Source organism: Mobula hypostoma, chromosome 9 (genome assembly GCF_963921235.1).
Source record: "Mobula hypostoma chromosome 9, sMobHyp1.1, whole genome shotgun sequence".
In the NCBI taxonomy this organism is placed as follows: Eukaryota; Metazoa; Chordata; class Chondrichthyes; order Myliobatiformes; family Myliobatidae; genus Mobula; species Mobula hypostoma.
The window spans coordinates 140,287,036-140,301,798 of NC_086105.1; the positions used below are offsets into that span (position 1 = coordinate 140,287,036).

Sequence of the window (14,763 nt, forward strand, 5' to 3'; positions counted from 1 at the left end):
CTGATCCAAAATGCAGATACTTCTAGACTTTGATTTATTGAATTTCTATAAGGTCCTCAACACTAGTTTGATTTGGCTACATATTTCAAAACATATATGTTACTTCTTACTCACATTTTCTATTACCCGATTATCCAATTAAAAAAAAATAGGTGGTGGAAATCTGAAATACATGCAGAAAATGCTGTAAATACTCAGTAAGGCAGGCAGCATCTGTGGAGAAACAAGATTAGTTTCGGTTCAACACAAGCAGATTTCCAGCATCTGCAAAAGCTCGTGTTTATTATTAGTTTCAGTTCGATAAGTTTCATGGGATAGATGATTTCTATTTTTAGAACCAGTCAGAGTACGGTAGTGCACTAGTTAATGAACTACCAGTTGAAGATTTGGGTCAAAGGTCCAGGTTGAATTCCAAACTGCAAACTAGAATTTAATTTCAAAGAATGAAATAGTTATTGAATTTCAGCTATTCCGGAGTGCTTTTTGTATTTCAGTTAATGTTATCTTGTTTTCACTTTGCCGATATAGAGAAGTACAAGATCATAAGAGTCAAAGATCACATGGATAGGAAGAGACTTTTCACGCTGCAGGGTGGAAATGGCTAACACCAGAGAGGATAATGTTAAAGTGATTGAAGCAAAGTCCAGGGGGTGTCAGAGGTAAGTGCTTTACATGGAGAGTGCTGAGTGAATAGAATGCCTTGACAGAGGTAGTGTTAGAGGCAGATACCTCAGGCTCATTTCAGAAACTCTTGGATAGGCACATGAACGATAAAAAAATAGTGGACTATGTGTGAAGGAAGGGTTGATCTTAGAATAGGTTAAAAAGTTGGTACAACATTGTGGGCCCGACTGCCTGACTGTGCTGTAGTGTCCCACACTCCATGTTCTACTTAACTTTATAAATTGTGTTAGTTTTTTCTCAAAAACCTTAAATAAGTAAGAGAACTCAAAGCTCCTCCCTCGGTTTTGTCTTCTGCTGGAACCTGTTGGGGACATTGCACAGAGGAGTCACTCTGCTGAGCTGCCTGAGGCCAAGTTGACATGAGACCTCCCTGCCTAACCCAGGTGGACCACCAACATAGGAACCAGGAGAATATGACAATCAGGATGGTTATTAATGGGCCAGATCCAGTAAAATATGATGGGCTGAATGGCCTAATTCTTCTCCTATGCCTTATGGTCTTATTGAAGAACAGGGTTGAGAGGGAATTGGATCAGCCATGGTGAAATAGCCAAGCAGACATGATGGGCCAAATGACCTAATTTTGTTCCTATGTCTTATGGCCTTGTGGTTATAAAATATGCTCCATATTATTTTCCAGCTTCTTTTTACTCTTCTCTGGCTTTATAACCTTGGTCCATGTCTTCTTCACCTCTAGACTGGATGCTCCAAACAGTTGTAGCTCGTATCCCATGGCACATCCTATGCTGAAAACTCAAGTTATGTGTTGTGTTGACTTCCGGCCAAAATGGTGTTCAAGCCATAGTCTCCATCAAGATCGTGGCTCAAAGTCAGTAGTTGTTTTTAAAATTCATGGGGATGGTTCTGGGGACAGAGAGGGGAGTTGGGCATCAGATTAAGGATGTTTCTTTTAAGTGTGCCTGTTTTTTTTCCTCTCAGTAGGCCCTGTTGGTTGCTCCCACACTGTAGGTTGCCCAGTGTGTAAAGGGTAAAAACGTTTAATTCTACTGCTCTACTGTCATTCATGCTCCATGCAAACACAACCGGTATCATATGTTTTGTTAAAATTTATCAAAGTATTTATTTTTTATTCAATTCAATAGGTACGTTTAATGTCAGAGAAATGCATATAATATACATCCTGAAATTCTTTTACTTTGCAGTTTTACCTTACCATCTTCTTTAAAGAGGAGGAATATTTCAAAATAATATTTTGTACTCCAGACAAATCTCCACCCATCTTATTACACCTCAACCCAGCAGAGTACTACTTCAGACACAAGAAAATCTGCAGAAGTTGGAAATGCAGAGGAACACACTCAAAATGCTGGAGGAACTCAGCAGGTCCGGCAGCATCTGTGGATGTGAATATATAGTCGATGTATCAGGCCTCAGGAATGGTCTTGGCCCGAAATGCCAACTATCTATTAATTTCCGTGGATGTCACCTGGCCTGCTTGGCTCCTCCAGCATTTTGTGTGTATTGTAGTGTACTACTTCACCTTCATTCCCTTCACTTAAAAGTTGGATTTACTTGACCAATTCAAGATGCATGATTTGTTCGTTTGTTATGTGCCATGTCATATGACGTAGGCACTCCTTGTCTTTTAATAACCATGATTGTTCTTGGCAAATCTTTCTACAGAAGTGGTTTGCCATCGCCTTATTCTGGGCGGTGTCTTTACAAGACAGGCGACCCCAGCCATTATCAATACTCTTCAGAGATTGTCTGCCTGGTGTCAGTGGTTGCACATCCAAGATTTGTGATACGCATCCAGCTGCTCATACGACCATCCGCCACCTGCTCTTGTGGCTTCGTGCAACCCTGATCGGGGGGCTAAATAGGTTCTACACCTTGCCCAAGGGTGACCTACAGGCTAGCGGAGGGAAGGAGCAACTTACATCTCCTTTGGCGGAGAAGTATCCTTCTATTATATGATGTGTCAGGTGCACATATAAAAATATAAGTGGACTTACATATACTGTATACGTGCCAACTACCACATAGATATAGCTAGGGTGCCCAAGACTTTTGCACAGTACTGTAGTAACTTTAAGTATTGCACTGTATTTCTGCTGCCAAAACAAATTTCACGACATGTGTGAGTGATGATAAACCTGATTCTGATATGGGTCTCTATTGTGGACTGAGAGTGGGAAGGGGGCAGGGAGAGGGGAATCATGGTTGGGAAAAGGGAAAGGAGAGAGTGGGAAACAATATGATCAATAAACCAATTGTTTGGAATCAAATGACCTTGACTGGTTCCTCAGGTCTGGGTATGTCACCCACTACTCCTGGCACTCATGTCTGCCACCTGTCCCACACTCCCCCCTTGGAACTCGCACAACACGCTGGAGGATCTAGTATAATAACAATATACTTCAAACATAAGCTGCCCCAGGAAACAGAATCCTTTTGCACAAGTTATTACTTCATTTGGTAAAATTTAAATCTGTAATTCCCCTACTGAACTTGTATTGGGAAATTCCAAATCACTTATGAGAAAGGTATGATGACTTCCAAGATATTTCGATCGGGGATGTTTAAAATTCGTAAGGCTAATTTTTTCAAATGATATATATTTTATTCATTTTTACATGATTTTTTAAGTATTTGAGTTGGAAGGGGTGGAAACAGACTCTTCGGTCCAACTGATCCACACCCACTTAGGTGTTTATTTAAGTTCTTCCCACTGGCTAGTATTAGGCCCATAATCTTTTAAACCTTTCCTATCCATGTACATGTCCAGCTGCTTTTTTAAAAGTTGCTGCTGTAGTTGCCTTGACTATTTCCTCTGACAGCTCATTCCACCTACGTGTCACCCTCTGAGTAAAAACAGTTGCCCTCCCCCCCAAGCCGCTACTGAGCCTTTATCCTCTCACCTTAACCCTCTGCTGTCTAGCTCTTGATTTCTCAACCGTGGGAAAAAGACCGACTGTATTCATGCAAAATCATGCAAATAACTAAAATTCTTTCCGAACAGCAAATTCCATGTCAAGACTAAACGTTTGCAAAGAGGAAGTAGGGATTAACAACTTCTACCCCAGAGTAGTCTCTTTCCCAGTAACTATATAGAAGGTACCACACAGAAAAGCTATTCTCTGCTAGTCCAGGTATCGGGACCTGCCTCTCGGTTTTTTTGCACTACCTTACTTTCCATTTTTCTATTTTATATTTGTGATTTATAATTTAAATATTTAATATTTACTAATTTTTACTATTTTTAATATTTAATATTTGTAATCCGCGGAGTGGGAAGCACAGAATCAAATATCGCTGTGATGATTGTACGTTCTAGTATCAATTGTTTGGTGACAATAAAGTAGAAAGTATTTGAGTACCATAGGAGCTTCCTCTGGGATTTTGGAATCAGATTAATAAAACTGGAATATGCCATGAAATGTGCTGTTCTGTGGCAGCGGTACAGTGCAATATATAATAATAAAAAAACTATAAGTTACAGTAATATATACATTACTTTATACTTTATTGTGCCAAACAATTGATACTAGAGCGTACAATCATCACAGCGATATTTGATTCTGCATTTCGCGTTCCCTGGAGTACAAATCGATAGTAAATATTAAAAATCTAAATTATAAATCATAAGTAGAAAATAGAAAAATGGAAAGTAAGGTAGTGCAAAAAAAGAGGCAGGTCCAGATATTTGGAGGGTATGGCCCAGATCCGGATCAGGATCCGTTCAGCAGTCTTATCACAGTTGGAAAGAAGCTGTTCCCAAATCTGGCCATACAAGTCTTCAAGCTCCTGAGCCTTCTCCCGGAGGGAAGAGGGACGAAAAGTGTGTTGGCTGGGTGGGTCGTGTCCTTGATTATCTTGGCAACACTGCTCCGACAGCGTGCCATGTAAAGTGAGTCCAAGGACGGAAGATTGGTTTGTGTGATGTGCTGGGCTGTGTTCATGATCTTCTGCAGCTTCTTTCTGTCTTGGCCAGGACAACTTCCATACCAGGTTGTGACGCACCCTAGAAGAATGTTTTCTACCGTGCATCTATAAAAAGTAGTGAGGGTTTTAGGGGACAGGCCAAATTTCTTCAGCTTCCTCAGGAAGTAAAGGCACTGGTGGGCCTTCTTGGCAGTGGACTCTGCTTGGTTGGACCAAGTCAGGTCATTTGTGATATTGACCCCAAGGAACTTAAAGCTTTTGACCTGTTCCACTTGCACACCACTGATGTAAATGGGGTCGTGTGGTCCACTACTCCTTCTGAAGTCAACAACCAATTCCTTCATCTTGCTGACATTGAGGGATAGGTTATTGTCTTCGCACCATGCCACCAGGTTCTTAACTTCTTCTCTGTACTCAAACTCATCATTACCTGAGATACGGCCTACAATTGTTGTGTCATCAGCAAACTTATATATTGAGTTTGATGGAAACTTGGCTACACAATCATGGGTATACAGTGAGTATAGCAGGGGGCTGAGTACACACCCTTGTGGGGCACCAGTGCTCAGAGTGATTGTAGAGGAGAGCTTGTCCCATGTTTTTACAGCCTGGGTCCTGTCTGAGGAAGTTGAAGATCCAGCTGCAGATCTGAGTGCTAAGGCCCAGGTTCTGGAGCTAAGGAATCAGTTTATTTGGAATGATGGTATTAAAGTCAGAGCTGTAGTCAATGAAAAGGAGCCTTATGTATGCGTCTTTATTCTCCAGGTGTTCTAAGGAGGAATGTAGGGCCAGAGAGATGGCACCTGCCATTGACCTGTTGCTCCAGTAGGTGAATTGCAAAGCGTTGAAGTTGACCAGTAGGCTGTGGTTGATGTGTGCCATAACCAATCGCTTGAAGCACTTCATAGCAATTGATGTCAGAGCCACAGGTCGATAGTCATTCAGGCATGCCACCTTGCTCTTCTTCGGCACTGGGATTATCGTTGCCTTCTTAAAACACGAGGGGATTTTAGACTGAAGCAAGGAGCAGTTGAAGGTGTCAGCAAACACTCTAGCTAGCTTGCTTGCATTGGTCCGGAGAACCTGTCCTGGGACACCATCTGGGCCTGTCGCCTTCCTTGGATTTATCTTCAGGAAGACCCTTCTAACGTCCTCCTCGGTGACAATGAATCTCGATGCCACCAGGTCCGGTTCATCCGGAGGGAGCGGAACGCTCCTCTTCTGTTCGAATCTTGCGTAGAATACATTAAGTTCATCAGGAAGAGAATTGCCACAGTTATTGATATTCCTGGCCTTTTCTTTGTGCCCAGTGATCTCATGTTAGACCCTGCCATAGTCTACTGGCATCCCTCTGGTTACTGGGCTTCCAACTTGGCTTGATATTGCCTCTTGGCACCCTTAATGGCTTTCCGGAGTTCACGCCTGGATTCCATGTAGCGACTGGTATCCCCAGACCTAAAAGCCACAGCTCTATCCTTCAAAAGGGACTTGACCTCATAATTCATCCAAGGTTTCCAGTTAGGGAATACCTGGATCGTCTTGCAAGACACACAGTCCTCTTTGCATTTCCAGATAAAGTCCGTGACAGCTGAGGCATACTCATCGAGATTAGCTGCCCAGTCCATGAATACTAACCAGTCCACCGATTCAAAGCTGTCACGGAGGACCTCACCCGTTTCCTCTGTCCAACGTGACACCACTTTTGACACCGTGACCTCCCGCTTCAGTTTCTGTTTGTAAGCCGAGAGGAGGAGTACGGCCTGATGGTCTGATTTTCCGAAGTGAGGTCGACAGAACAGTAGGCATCCTTGACTGCTGTGTAGCAGTGGTCAAGTATATTCGGGCATCTAGTGGGGCAGGAGACATGTTGGTATAACTTTGGCAGCGCCTTGCTCAGGTTGGCCTGGTTAAAGTCCCCGGCTGTAATGAGCAAATCCTCCGGATACCTGGTCTCAAGTTCACTGATGTTGGCATACAGTATGTTCAGAGCACACTCCACGTCCGCCTGGGGGGGAATGTAGACTGCTGTCAGTATGACTGAGGTGAATTCCCATGGCAGATAGTAGGGGCGACACTTCACCGACAGGCATTCCAGGTCCGGGCTGCAGGAGCTTGTCAGTGGCACTGTGTCCGAGCACCACCCAGTGTTGATCAGTAGGCAGACACCACCTCCCCTCGTCTTGCCCAAAGATGCCATGCGATCCATCCGATGGATCGAAAATCCCTCCAGTCGGATGGCACAGTCGGAGGTGGCAGAGGAGAGCCAGGTCTCGGTGAAACAGAATACACAGCAATTCTACATCTCCCTGCAGTAGGTGAGACTCCCTTTAAGATCATCCACCTTGTTCTGTATGGCTTGCACATTAGCTAGTGGGATGGTGGGCATAGGGACCCTGAAGCCCCTCAGCTTCAATCTGACCAGCAGCCCAGCTCTTTTCCCACGCTTCCTCGGTAAATAGTGCATCTTTCCAGGTTTCCATCGATGCAGTGTGTTGTTGTCAGCTCTTTGAGGTTGGTGGACGTATATAATATACATTATATTAAATAAAATAAGCAATTTAATTACTTATCTAAGTAAGGCAAAAAGAGAGTTAAAATAAAGTAGAAAAAAAGTGAGGTAGTGTGCATGGATTCATTGTTCATTCAGAAGACTGATGGTGGAGGAGAAGCTGTTCTTAAAATGTTGAATGTGTCTCTTCAGGCTCCTGTACTTTCTCCTTGATAGTAGCGGTGAGCAAAAGGCACGTACTGGGAGAAGGGGTTCTTAATGACAGCTGCCATCGTTTTGAGGCATTGCCTTGCTGCTGGGGAGGCTAGAGGCCGTGATGGAGCTGCCTGAGCTTCCCTAATCCATCTCTATAGCATACCCTCGGTTCCCTTCTCCCATATATGACTTTGCATTGCCTTACTCCCCTAGGCTACTCCAAAGTCTCCTCTGAAACCTGCACTCTCAAGAAAGGACCGTGCCAGGATGCAAAAAGGAACAGCATCACCTGTAAGTTCCTATCAACTCACAAACCACCTTTATTTGAAAATAGGTTACCCTTCCTTCATCAGTGAAGTGTGCACGTATTTAGCATGTCATCTAAAATTTTGACTAACCTCTATAGATGCACAGCAGAGAGTATCCTGACTGGTTGCATCATGGCCTGGTATGGAAATACTAATCCAAGAAGGGAAAAACCTACAAATAGTGATCGATGCAGCCCAGTTCATCACAAAGTTTACAAGGAGTGCTGTCACAAGAAAGCAGCATTCACCATCAAGGCGCCCAGCATCCAGGCTGTGTTCTCTTCTCACTCCATGAAATGTGTTGTTTTGTGGCAGCAGTACAGTGCAATACATAATAATAAATTACGATAATATATATATTATATAATGTACAGGAGGTACAGGAGCTTTATGTCCATGCCACCAGGTTCAGGAACATTTATTACCTTTCAACCATGGACTCGTGTTCTCAGTATTTTATACATATAATTTATTTGTTTGTTTGTTGTTTGTCTATTTGTATTTGCAGATCATCTTTTGCACATTGATTTTTTTGTCAGTCTTAGTGTGTAGTATTTTCATTGATTGTATTATACTTCTTTGTTCTACTCTGAATGGTCACAAGAAAGTGAATCTCAAGGTAGTATATGGTGACGTATATATACCAAGAAGACAGAAAGCATGGTCATTTCCAGGAAGACAAACATCCCACAATGTGTGATCAAGATCGGAAATACAAACATCAAACAAGTCAACAAATTCAAATATGTTGGCAGCCTAATAACAAGTGATGGCAGGTGCGACACAGATATTAAATACAGAATAGAATGGCGAAAGAAGCTTTCCAAAAAATAAAGACCATATTAACAGACAGAAAGATGAGTATGTACACTAAAAACAGAATACTGCAGTGCTACATTAATTCTATCCTGACTTATGGAAGTGAATGCTGGTCCATTTCTCCAGCAATGGAAAAGAGACTAGAAGCAGCTGAATTATGGTTCTACAGGAGAATGTTAAAAATATCATGGACCACACACTCATCAAATGAAGAAGTTCTCAGAAGAGCCCAAGCAGTTCGATCACTCATACCAACAATAAGAGAAAGGCAACTCAGATTCCTAGGACACATCATGCAGAAAGATGAACTAGAAAAACTCATACTCTCTGGAAAGATTGAGGGGAGTAAACCTAGAGGAAGATCTCGGCTTATGTACATCAAAAGCATAGCCAGGTGGCTACACATCGAGGAAATGGAAGTCATCCAAAAAACGAAGGATAGATCTACATGGAAAACCATGGTCACCAAAGTCCGCATCGGATATGGTACCTAGACAGACAGATAAATACTTTGAACGTTGATCGTTGCTGGTTATGGAAGTGCTTTCGTCTGGAGGATTGCTGCAGATGAACAAGGTGGCTCCTCACCTTCTTCCACAAGGCAATCGGGTATGGGTAATAGATGTTGGTTTTGCCATATAACACCCAAGTCCTGTGAGTGAATTAGCTTCCACTTTAGTGCATTCACATTGCTTGGACCAACCCGCTATTTACAACAAACATTAAACACTGGAGGAACTCAGAAGGTCAGGCAGCATCTATGGAGAAGAATAAGCTGACATTTCAGACTGCGACCCTTCAGTTATTTGCAGTTTCAGGCACTGAGGAATCTATTGCGTAATTGCAATAATTTCTGCTCCAGAATTTATTTTCCAGCCCAGGTATTGCTGACGTTTTTTTGGGTGGGGGCCAGGGAGAGTGGAGAGGAAGTTGCTCTGGCTTTTTATCCTGTATAATTTGGCACTTGAATATCAGATATCGCTCTTTAGTTGGTGCTTATGTTTTCAATCTCCAGCCTTGACAATGGAAAAATATGGTAGGAAATTGTCCTGACTTTATGTAATGATTTTCATGTCCTTAATCAGCAGAAAGGGATTATAACCTATCAAGGGAAATAAGAGGCTGATTGCACTCTAATAGAGCTTGCCAATTCATCCTTATTCTTTCACTATTGATAAACCATCCATTTTATGTATATTTATTGAAATAGATGAATTAATAAACTTTATTACATGTAGGTTCTATACAGAAGACTCAGTCTCTGTGGAAAATTATTATTTAATGTTAATAAAACATTAACATTAACCACTTTGTGAAAAGGGATGGGGGTTTGGGGTCAATGTTCTTGTCCTGTTTTGAGCGGGGGAGGAGGTGGGTTTGGGAGGAAACCAATGTTCTTGCTTGTTTTGTGCAGGGGTGGGTTTGATGTTTCTCTCTGAACGACTCATGCTTTTTCTATGTTTCGTGGCTATCTGGAGAAGACAAGTTTCAGAGTTGTATATGGATACATACTTTGATAATAAATGAACATTTGAACCTTTAATATATACAGCTATTTTTATTTTGTCACAGCTAACTGATCTGATTTACTGCTTTGGGAGTTCCAAGCTGTTGTACAATCAAAATATCCTCTGGAACAGTAATGGACTTAACAGTCAACAAAACTTCAAGATAGCTTCACTGGCATGAAGCATGAATGGACAGTTTGAGATCTTTAAAAGGGGGAGAATGATGCAACAGTCAGCTAAATTCACAACTCAAAGCCAATCACACAGGTAAGTCCTCTCAGTGCAACACACACAACATGTTGGAGGAAGTCTGCGGGTCAGACAGCATCTATAGAGGGGAAAAAAACAGTCCACATTTCAGGCCAACACTCAGTTAACGATTTACTGATCACTGATCAATATACTCATGTGGTCAGACCTAGGTTCCCTCTAAGCCCCCCCCCACCCCCGCCACCTTACTCTGGCTTCTAGCTCTTGCCTTTCCACGCCTTTGAAGGGTATCAGCCAAAATATTAACTGTTTATTGCCCGTCATAGATGATGTCTGAGCTGCTGAGTTCCTGCAGCATTTGGCGTGCGTTGTTTAAGATGTGTAGCATCTGCAAAACCACGTATGTCTCAGTTTTTTTTTCCAGAGGCTTGATATTCCTCTGGGGAAAAAATAACAGAATGCATTCCTTACTCGTGGATGGATTGTAGTCCAGAGAAGCCTGGGTTGCTCTCCGTGGAACAGAGAAAGCTCAGATACCCACTAGATACTGTTACTCTGGATTAATTAATTACTCTGTAGCCACTCTCAAATGCCTTTGAAAACCGGCATCTGTTTCACTTCCACATGGTTTTCTGAGTCTTCCCCACTGATGCACTTATTACCTAAACATTAGGATGAGTGATGGGGATGGGCAACACATTTATATTTGTGGCCACGCACATTTATAATCTGTCAGTCTTACAATCCCGAATGGATGGTTAGCTAACACGGAGGGGGTGGGCAAACACATTACAATCCATGGCAAAACCATTTTACTAACTGCAATTCAAAGTTTAAAAGTTTCAAAGTACATTTAATATCAGAGTGTGTAAACAGAATACAATCTGAAATTTGTCCTCTTCACAGATATCTACGAAACAAAGAAAGGTCCCAGAACAATAGAAACATCGAAGCCCCCCCCACACACACACAAGCAACAGCAAAAGTACTGACCACCCACCCTGGGAATCTGAAATGAAAACAGAAAATGCAGGAGGAGTCAGCGGCATAGACAATGGAAAGGAGAACAGAGTTAACTCCTTCAGCACTCCTCTCTGGTCCTCAAGGTTAACCAATGAGGACATCTTCAAAAGGCAATGGCTCAAAAAGGCAACATCCCTCATTAAGGACCCCCACCACTACCCTCAAAGTTCAAAGTAAATAAATTTACTACAAATTTCAAAATAAATAAAACAAATCCATAATAAAATAGAATCAATGTAAGACTGCCCAACTTGGCCGTTCAACCACACTGCAGAAGACAACAAACTACAAATATAAAAAGAAAGAAATAATAATAATAAATACATAAACAATAACTACTGAGAACATGAGATGAAGATGGCTTGAAAGCGAGTCCGATGGCTGGGGGAACATTTCAGTGATGGAACAAGTGAAGTTGAGTGAAATTATCTCCTCTTGTTCAAGAACCTGATGGTTGAGGGGTAGTAACCTGGTGTGCGAGTCCTGAGGCCCCTGTACCTTCTTCTGAAAGGAGCAGCAAGAGAGCATGATGACAATGGATGCTGCTTTCCTGAGGCCCTTAATGAGCATTTCAGATTGGTTTTCACCAAGGAGCAGCAGCAAGAAGGGAGCATGTCCTGAGAGGTGGGGGTCCCTGATGATGGATGCTGCTTTCCTACGACAGCGTTTCATGTAGATGTGCTCAATGGTATAACTCTGAAAGTTGCACAGAAATTTGAAGACAAGGGTTTTAGGAACAGCTTCTTCCCCTCCGTCATCAGATTTCCGAATGGACAATGAAACTATGAACACTACCTCACTATCGTTGCTCTCATCTGCACCACTGATTTTTTAATATATTTCTTATTCTCATTTATAGTATATTTTATATATTGCACTGTACTGCTGCCACAAAACAATACATATGACTGTGATAATAAACCTGATTCTGATGTGACAGGGCAAGTCTCGGAAAATATGAGATTACTGTAACATGGATGGTTTGATGATCAGTGCGGAGTTGATGAGCCTGTTTTGTACTGTAACCCTGTGAGAACCGAATATTAACTTTCTTTCTTCCTTCTTCCACAGACGCCGCTCAGCCTGCTGAGTGTTTCTGTTTTGCAGTTTTGCTTTGGTCACTGGGAAAACCCCTTGTGGCTTGAAGGGAGATGCGAGAAATTCATTGGTCAGGGCATTGAGTGCAAGTATTTGGACATCACATCACAGTTCTAGAAGACACCTGTGTATTGTGCACACTTCTGCTGGCTCGGTAAAGGAAGAATGGAAACAGTTCGCAAAGAATGTTACCAGGACTGGAAGGCTTGTGCTACAAGGATAGGTGGGGACAATTTTCCCTGAGCATAAGAGTCTAAAGGTTGACTTTACAGAAGTTCATATACTAATGAGGAGCAGAGTTAAGGTGATTTGTCACAATGCTTTTCCGCAGAGTATGGGAGTCTAAAATTAAAGGGCATTGGTTAGTTCCTCTCCATGACTGGAGGCACGTCAGGTGGGAACCTTGCGGTTTCTCTTAGCATTTGTCTGTGTTTTTTATGAGGCTGAGTTACCAGCTCGACGCTCAACCCAGCACAGATGGAATGCATGCGAGGAGCCAGCCGGATTTGAACCCAGGACCACTTGCCTCAAAGTCTGGTGCAGAGGCCACTATACCACCAGCAAGCATTAGGGTAAGAGGGGAAAGATTTACACAAAGAATCTGAGGGGATAATGGAACGAGCTGCCAGAGGAAGTGATAGAAGAGGGTACAATTGTGATGTTTAGAAGTCATTGGACTGATGCATGGGACAGCAAGGACGTGTTGGGCCAAAGGGCCTGTTTTGAAGCTGTATAAATCTCTTCTGATTCAGATTCATTTATTGCCATATGCATCACTATTCAATGAAATTCCTTGCTCACATCAGGCTCAGGGTCCGAACCGTGTACCCAGCAATAATAAAATGCTGGAGGAACTCAGCAGCAAGTCAGGCAGCATCTGTGGAAATGAATAAACAGTCGAAGTTTCAGGCTGAGTTCTTTGTCATGATGAAGGGTCTTGGTCCAAATGTCCACAGTTTATTCCCTTCCAGAGATGCTGCCTGACCAGTTGAGTTCCTCCAGCATTGTGTGTGTTGCTCTGGATTTCCAGCATCTGTAGAACCTCTTATGTTAATGCATGCAGCAACAATAGCAACACACACACACACGTGTGTGTGTATATTATGTATATATATACATACACACACACACTACACACACACACATATATATATATATATATAGGCATCCATTAGTCTCGTGAGACCATGGATTTGTGCCTTGGAAGGTTTCCAGTGCGCAGCCCTGGGCAAGGTTGCATGGAAGACTAGCAGTGGCCCATGCTGCAAGTCTCCCCTCTCCATGCCACCAATGTTGTCCAAGGGAAGGGCATTAGGACCCATACAGCTTGGCAGCGGTATCGTTGCAGAGCAATGTGTGGTTAAGTACTTTGCTCAGGGACACAACACGCTGCCTCAGCCAAGGCTCAAACTAGCGACCTTCAAATCACTAGACAAACACCTTAACCACATGGCCATGTGCCAACACAGCAACACATAAAACCATAAGATATAGGAGCAGATTTAGGCCATTTGGCCCATCAAGTCCACTCCACCATTTCATCATGGCTGATCCAATGTTCCTCTTAGCTCCAATAACCTGCCTCCTCCCCAGATCCCTTCACACCCTGACCAATCAAGAACACAGTAAAAAGGTGTTCATAATTGCTGTCTGGAAACCTCCCCTGGATTGGATGGACTCTTGACCACACTTTCCACTGCCTTAGGGAAAGTAGGTAGCCAAAACTATTACAACCTACCCCACCAACCCCAGCTGTTCTCTCTTCTCCCCACTCCCTTCAGGCAGAAGATACGAAAAGGCTGACTTTAAGTGCCACCAGGTTCAAGCTTGGCTTCTATCCTGCTGTTATAAGACTCTTAAACTGACCTCTTGTACAATGAAGATGAACTCTTGACCTTGTCGTGGCCCTTTCACTTCATTTGTGTCCCTGCGTTGCGACATTCCAAAGTACGGAAATCCCCTCATCGAGGACATCTTCAAAAGCCGATGCCTCCAAAAGGTGGCACCCATCATTAAGGGCACCCACCACCCCTCTTCGCATTGTTACCATCAGGGAGGAGGCACAGGAACCTGAAGACACACACTGGTAAAGTTTTAGGAACAGCTTCCATACCTCCACGATCAGATTTCTGAACAGTCAATGGCCCCACGAACACCGCCCCGCTAATTTTTTTTTCTCTTTTTATACTATTTATGTATATATATTTCTCTTTGTGTTTTCTGGACTTCCAGCATATTGTATTTCTTATTGTAATTTATTGTTTTTTTTAATGTTTCTGGACCGTTGCGCAAAACGACGAATTTCACTACGTATGGCAGTGACTTTAAACCTGATTCTGGTCGCGGCGTATAACCGAGAGCTTTTCACCCTGTCTCAGGACCTGTGACAGCGGTAACAATCAGCAGACAAACCGGCCGGAGGAGCCCAGCGCAGTTTACGTTTCCGCTGGCGGTAACCCAGCCCGACCCGCTGAATTCCTCCAGCAGATGGTCTATGACTTGA

At 42.9% G+C, this 14,763-nt stretch overlaps 1 protein-coding gene and 1 long non-coding RNA gene across 3 annotated transcripts in view; one reads left to right on the forward strand and one right to left on the reverse strand.

Annotated features, from left to right (window-relative positions):
• Window positions 1–14,763, reverse strand: part of slc5a10 (solute carrier family 5 member 10) — a 186,176-nt gene that overhangs the window by 27,360 nt on the left and 144,053 nt on the right. The window lies entirely within an intron of this gene.
• LOC134352113 (uncharacterized) lies at window positions 433–14,456 on the forward strand. Of its 2 annotated transcripts, XR_010019346.1 has the most exons (5): window positions 433–659; window positions 1,382–1,513; window positions 7,508–7,585; window positions 9,994–10,196; window positions 12,234–14,456. It is a non-coding gene; the product is annotated as an uncharacterized LOC134352113 (long non-coding RNA). The 2 variants fall into 2 exon arrangements; XR_010019347.1 differs by lacking the exon at window positions 7,508–7,585.